The sequence below is a fragment of the Syngnathus floridae genome, chromosome 22 (genome assembly GCF_059516105.1).
Source record: "Syngnathus floridae isolate MCC-2025c chromosome 22, RoL_Sflo_1.0, whole genome shotgun sequence".
Lineage (NCBI taxonomy): Eukaryota > Metazoa > Chordata > Actinopteri > Syngnathiformes > Syngnathidae > Syngnathus > Syngnathus floridae.
In genome coordinates, this window is record NC_142434.1 from 8,366,998 (window position 1) to 8,374,071 (window position 7,074).

At 46.5% G+C, this 7,074-nt stretch overlaps 1 long non-coding RNA gene across 1 annotated transcript; it reads right to left on the reverse strand.

The window, feature by feature from the left end:
• Positions 1-445: 445 nt before the first annotated feature.
• Positions 446-4,846, reverse strand: LOC148379546 (uncharacterized). The gene is made up of 2 exons (XR_015855519.1): positions 1,805-4,846; positions 446-1,726 (listed from the first exon to the last, which is right to left on the reverse strand). It is a non-coding gene; the product is annotated as an uncharacterized LOC148379546 (long non-coding RNA).
• Positions 4,847-7,074: the final 2,228 nt, after the last annotated feature.

Below are 7,074 nucleotides of genomic sequence, written 5' to 3' on the forward strand. Positions count from 1 at the left end.
GAAGTCACCCAGTAGAACGATGGAGTCCCCAGAAGGAGCGCTCTCCAGCACTTCCTCCAGGGACCCCAAGAAGGGTGGGTACTCTGAGCTGCCGTTTGGTGCATAGACACAAACAACAGTCAGGACCCGTCCCCCCACCCGAAGGCTGAGGGAGGCTACCCTCTCGTTCACCGGGGTGAACCCCAATGTGCAGGCGCCCAGCCGGGGGGCAATAGGTATACCCACACCTGCTCGACGCCTCTCACCGTGGGCAACTCCAGAGTGGAAGAGAGTCCAGCCCCTCTCGAGAGGGCTTGTACCGGAACCCAAACTGTGCGTGGAGGCTAGTCCGACTATATCTAGTCGGAATTTTTCTGCCTCGCACACCAGCTCGGGCTCCTTTCCAGCCAGAGAGGTGACATTCCATGTCCTAAGAGCCAGCTTCTGCAGCCGGGGAACCAGTAGATCAATCAGACCAAATTTACCAATTGTTTATTCCTGACAAAGCGCACTAATACAGGCCTGGGTCCCGGGTCCCTCACACTAAAGCTCGTGCGTTTTTGTGACCACCAAAAGACGACACATTCTTCCGGGTTGCCCAGTTTTGAAGAAACACAATATGAATATTAAAGCATGCAAAACATTGTGAGATGATTGGTCGATGGCCATCTCCTCCCCGTCCAGGTGTTGCTGAGGTCAGACGGTTGGGTTTTCCCCGCGAAGCCTGGCTACATAGACGTGCTGTTGTTCTCATTTCTCACCGACCTTGAGGTGTTCTCGTCCGGTCCTCCCTATCTGGGCCTATTCCACAACACTTCGAAGAAAACAAGTTCATGCAGTTTGCCTGCACATTCTTCACCACCCACCAATCCACACGAGCACTCCAATACTAGATATTAATATGATTATAAGTTTAACACAACCTTAAAAAATATGTTTGCAAACTCCCGAAAGCACATTTCCCTTTATTCCCTCTCATGACCTCATTTATGAGGTCATCACCCGTTACTCTAGCAAACAGCTACCAGCGCACTGTCGGTCCTTCCTTCCCCCCGCTGCTCATGTTGAGTCACCAGGGTATATTGGCCCATCGGTGGCAACGGGCCAACGGTTTTCTCGATCAACCGGACAGTGAGTGACCTAATACATGGAATACAACAACAACTGCATAAAATCATAACTGTAGTAAAAATAGCCACAGCAACAAGCACAGACATGATGAGGCCTTTCCAGCTTCCGAACGTTTTCATCCAATCAGACCAAATATCGGTGTGTACACCTGAATGATCTTTCATCTTTTTGTTCAGTGTCCTCAGTCCTTCCAACGCCTTGGTCAGTCGGCCTCCTGGTGCCGTGTTGTTTGGGATGAAAGTACAACATGCATCACCAAACATTCCACACACACCATGTTCCTTAGTCAATAGCCTGTCCAACGCAATTCTATTTTGGAACGCCATTAACGACGTTGCAGCCAATTGTTTATGAACTGCGGCAAATGATTCGGCTGTATAATTACCCAGTCGTTGGACATTGTAATGAAAGTAATTAGTACGGTCTACATTTTTATTGGGGGTGATCCATAGGAAGATACTTTCGAATCCCGAGAACACTTGATTAACGAGTTTATACTTATCTGGCACACCCCGGGGCACTCCTATAGTGTCAATTTATGTTGGATCGTCGTCGCTCAACCACGGGGGCAAAGCGTCTCTTTTGGCTCGCTTCAGGAGCCCCGCCAGTGGGGACTCTAGGTTCCAATTGAGATTCTGTATTTCAATGGGGACAACCACCATAGGCATTATCAAAGACACGAGGGCACAGATACCTGATGCATTCTTCGGCAAGCGATCCTATAATTTGTCATCACCACACCACAACCAGATGTCACTGGTCTTCCTCTGCTCCTTCCATCACTGCTGGGTGAATACTGGCATGTCCTGTTAAAGCTTGAAAAAAAGTGAATTTGGAAAAAACTTTGTATATCACAATTACAAATTGAAACCTACTCACCCATTTCTATTTTACCACTCCCCGTTTGACACATTCACCCAATGTGTCATTACGTATCAAAAGGAGGCGTCCCCCCTCATCACCATTCTCATTGTAGCCAGGCCCGCGGAACCTCTAGCTCCCATCTGGGCCCCGGGACCATTACCCCAAGTCCTTGAAACTTGACTGTCCACCACACACTCGGCAACACAAACAAAAATCATCGCACTCCTGTCAGTGAGCTTATAGCCCTGCTGACAGCGGACATTTGTACACACAAAAACAAAAACAGACATCAAGTATAAAAACAAAAACAGTCATAAAATGAATCCCGGCGCCCGCGAATCATGTCCTGAAAACCACGTCATCAACAAGTTCATTATAAAAACCAAAAGGGCAAGGGTTAACATATTCTTGTAAATCCAACACAAACTTTCCACGAACGCAATCGACAACCTGCAAGAATGAAAACAAGTTATGCAAGCAACGCGCAATCCGCTCCTTGGCTGGTGGCTGATGCTGCAAAAAAAATCAAGTCACACAGTAAAACAAAGCAGAGCGTGCTATTGTCGCAAACACGTTCAAGCGTCAAACAATTGGTCACTGTCCACCTAGTCCGTCACCCCGTCGGGTGAGCTCAAAGTCGTCACACATCAAATCGTCCAAAGTCTTGCTGTTCGATACTAGTTCTGTCTTGTCTGACCATATCACTGAAATGGGCCTTCTCCATCACACCGTTTTGTTGTCGATGGGGCCCCTGATTGATCATTGAGCCATGGTTCCGGTCAGAACTCATCACTTACCAGTTCCAGACCCTCCAGTCTGTACCACCCCTTCAGGTGAGAGGAATTTTATCCTCAATTGCAAACACATCACCCCAACTTCAGACCTCTCTGGCCAATCATACTGCGCACACACACTCAAAGTTAGTATGTTAGTGTGCAGGCAAACATTGACTCCTAATAGTAACTCTTCACATTTGGACATACTTGTCAACATGACCTATTGTAAAATCTCCAATTCAATTTTCCATAAACTCGCCCATCAGATTCATCGCAAATTGTCATATATGTCTATCTGGGGGTCCGACTGTGAGACCCGCGTGTCAGGGGAGCCTCCATAACCTCAGATTGCTCCTACAAACTCGACCTCTATTACTTATCCTAATTAAATTCAATAAAGATGGGTCCGACTATTCCCTCTGGATTTTTACGTCATCATTTGGCTCTCCCCCTTTTTCCTGTTGTCTAGCTCAAATATGTTTCTCAGTCTGCTTCTCTTTATTGCCCCTCTTGGCGAGTCTCACTCCCCCCTTTTTCCTCTTCCTAAAAATCCTGCCTGTCACACCATCCAGCACCTCTCCCTGCTTCCTTAAGTCGTCACCTATTTCCACTCCTTTCATCCACTCCCTCACGCGGTCTGCCCCCCTCTGCAAAGCTGCAGCTCCACACAGGGAGCGCCAAGCCCTCTCCCTAGAATGGGCAGTTTTTAATGTAATTTACGTCATTGCTGTCCAGATCTTCTATCCTCAATCTCCTTTGCTGTCAACCCCTCTTAAAATGCCAAAATGCCCCTGTTCCTCTTGACTGAATCCACTTTAGTCCAAATGTCCTATTCTAAAATGTATCTAACTCGACTTCTACTTCTTAAGCCTGACGAGCCAAAATATCAGATCTCGCTCTTGTTTCTTACCTTTTTAGCCTATTTGTATTATCCAAATCTGTTCAATCTCTGACTATGATGCTTTTCTCTGTAGCTCTACGCATTATTCAATTTTTTATCAAATCTCCTCAGTTCTGTCAAACTCAGTGCACAATGAAGCTCCTGTCCACCTTGACCCAAGCTCCACCCAGTTTGGTAACGCCACAGCAAGGAGTGCGATTTGGCCGTCGGACACTTCTTTTGCAGCACCTCACACTCTCAAGTTGGTGTTCTTTTGTGGTTGCTTCAGACCAAACCCATCCATCACTCTCGAATGAGTCCATTGTTCAAATGAGTCCATTTTCATCATTGTGAGTTCCTCCGTTTCTCACTGTCTTTTCTCGTCCCCGAGGATGTTGTCTTTCCTCCGGGGTGTACTTGCCCCCTCCAAGCACAACAACAGTCTTTCTTTGTCCTTGCCAAAGGTCAAAGGTGCCTCAAAGCCAGGCACCGTTTTGTAGTCGTCCACGGCTGCAGGCGGAGTCTCGGGATCGAGTTTCAGGGATCCTGGCACTGAGAGTGACAGACTGGGACATCAAACTTGTAAGACTATTTCCAAATGTAGCTGCTGCCATTAATTCACTAGTAACGTTTGTTTACCAAATGTCAAATTCTCCTAGTATCAGCGATCTCGTCTTTATATTGTAAGTCCTGCAACTCATCCTATTTCCGAGCTACGTTTAGTCTATAGTTCCAATGTAATGCAACAGTACATTGTGTCTTCAGTATCATTATTCAAAATTAACTCATCAAGGTCTGCGTTCTACATCTAGCCCTGATCTATGTCTTGACCTCTCAAACGTTATTACCTGTGTCATGCTTACTCAAAAATGTGCCTTAGAATATGGTGTTGTTAATTTCCAATCTCTCCGATCAAATTGGATCCCGCTTCTCAGCTCTTCTTTCTAATGCTCCTGTTAGCCTGCAATTGTCCAAATCAAAAATGCTATTTTCTTTTAATTGTCTTTCTTTTGAACCTCTAAATTACTCGTGTTGCTAACCTATCTTTATCATTATTTACGAGTGGGCCCCTCTTTCTTGAACATTCTCTGATCCATGCCGTCTCCCTCCTCACACGCCCGCACCCACACAGGGTGTGCACATAAACGCACACACCGAGCGCGCACACAACCGCTCAATCTCACTGCTTCAAACATTCACTGAGAAACTCACACTGTCCCTGCCCCGCCCGCAGCCATAGCACCCCCCGTGCGAGGGGGGCGCGGCATCACTGTTGACCGGTTACAGGCTGGCCATTTCCTGCAACAATCATGATGCCGGCCTACAGCCCGCACGAGCATAGCACAGGCCCACGCGCACAGCCCAGACCCGCGACTACGCGCGAGTGCAGGCACGCTCATCAGTCTCGACCTCTCAAAGGGCAGGCCAACTTTGCTGTTGCGCCCTTCATCATGTTCACATTCGACATCTTTCAATGTCTTCTACACAACATTTGTTGTCTCTTATTCTCATCCTATCAAGCCACCGTTCTAGTAACTTTCTGTCACACGCCTTATTTTCTCTACTGCCACACTTTGCTCATCTTAGTTTCTCTAACCAATTTAAACACACCATTGTCCACTTCTCAATTTCCCTATTAGCGCTCAAAAGCCTCCTAAACATTCTCCATTACTGATTTCTTCTATAGAACACACATCTCACTCACACACACTCATATAAACACCCACTCATGAGGATCCTCTGCGCGCACACACACTCTCTCCCCAATTTGGTTTATTTTGGATATTTTAGCGGTCTGATCTCTCACAGGAGGAACTGTTACCACCGGATATTTTTTGAGGAGGCCTCACTTCCCCTCGGGGATCTCTAAAAAAACCCAGCTATTTGAATACGATCGTCACCGCACCCTTGTCCGCCACGACGAACCACCAGGTCCCTGACCTATCCGTAGTACGCGTAAGTCCCTGACTTTACCGTACACGTTACACACGTAAGTTCCAAACTTATTCACCGTATGTATCTTAACTTCATGCACACCTTATTTGATCTGAACGACAGTCTCCTCTTAAATTTCCTCTTTCAATTTGCAGCATTTCGACTTATAGTAAGTAACAGGTATTCTGCTTACCTTATCGGTGATGAGCTCAGGGTTGAGGAGACGTCGTACCAGCTCAACGTTGTGCGCTTATTCCAAACGGTTCGCCGACCGGGAGACAGTGTCCCTGACACTGTCCGGTGTCTTGGCTAAAGACCACGAGTTGTCAAATGCGTCGAGAAAATGCGATTTAAGCAATAAAATTAAAAATGCACCTAAAACCTAAACCAAACGTTGCAGGTGCTTATTTCTTCAAGCGCAGTGGTCAACGCGGCACTCTCTAGCTGCCAAGAGCACTTTTTACTATGCGCACCCAACCAGAGTGACGGGAGGAGCACATTTCAGAAAACGTGCTCAGCTCGTCGAGAAAATGCGATTTAAGCAATAAAATTAAAAATGCACCTAAAACCTAAACCAAACGTTGCAGGTGCTTATTTCTTCATGCGTAGTGGTTAACGCGGAACTCTCTAGCTGCCAAGAGCACTTTTTACTATGCGCACCCAACCAGAGTGACGGGAGGAGCACATTTCAGAAAACGTGCTCAGCTCGTCGAGAAAATGCGATTTAAGCAATAAAATTAAAAATGCACCTAAAACCTAAACCAAACGTTGCAGGTGGTTATTTCTTCATGCGCAGTGGTCAACGCGGCACTCTCTAGCTGTCAAGAGCATTTTTTACTGTGCACACCCAACCAGAGTGACGGGAGGAGCACATTTCAGAAAACGTGCTCAGCTCGTCGAGAAAATGCGATTTAAGCAATAAAATTAAAAATGCACCTAAAACCTAAACCAAACGTTGCAGGTGGTTATTTCTTCATGCGCAGTGGTCAACGCAGCACTCTCTAGCTGCCAAGAGCACTTTTTACTATGCGCACCCAACCAGAGTGACGGGAGGAGCACATTTCAGAAAACGTGCGCTGCTCGTCGAGAAAATGCGATTTAAGTAATAAAATTAAAAATGCACCTAAAACCTAAACCAAACGTTGCAGGTGCTTATTTCTTCATGCGCAGTGGTCAACGCGGCACTCTCTAGCTGCCAAGAGCACTTTTTACTATGCACACCCAACCAGAGTGACGGGAGGAGCACATTTCAGAAAACGTGCTCAGCTCGTCGAGAAAATGTGATTTAAGCAATACATTAAAAATGCACCTAAAACCTAAACCAAACGTTGCAGGTGGTTATTTCTTCATGCGCAGTGGTCAACGCGGCACTCTCTAGCTGCCAAGAGCACTTTTTACTATGCGCACTGTTAGAGATTTGTTCACTCAAACAATATCTTGCAAGAACCACACGGAGACAAGTAAGTCCTTTTTGACACCTGCAGGTGGAGAGTTCACTCACTCCAGAAT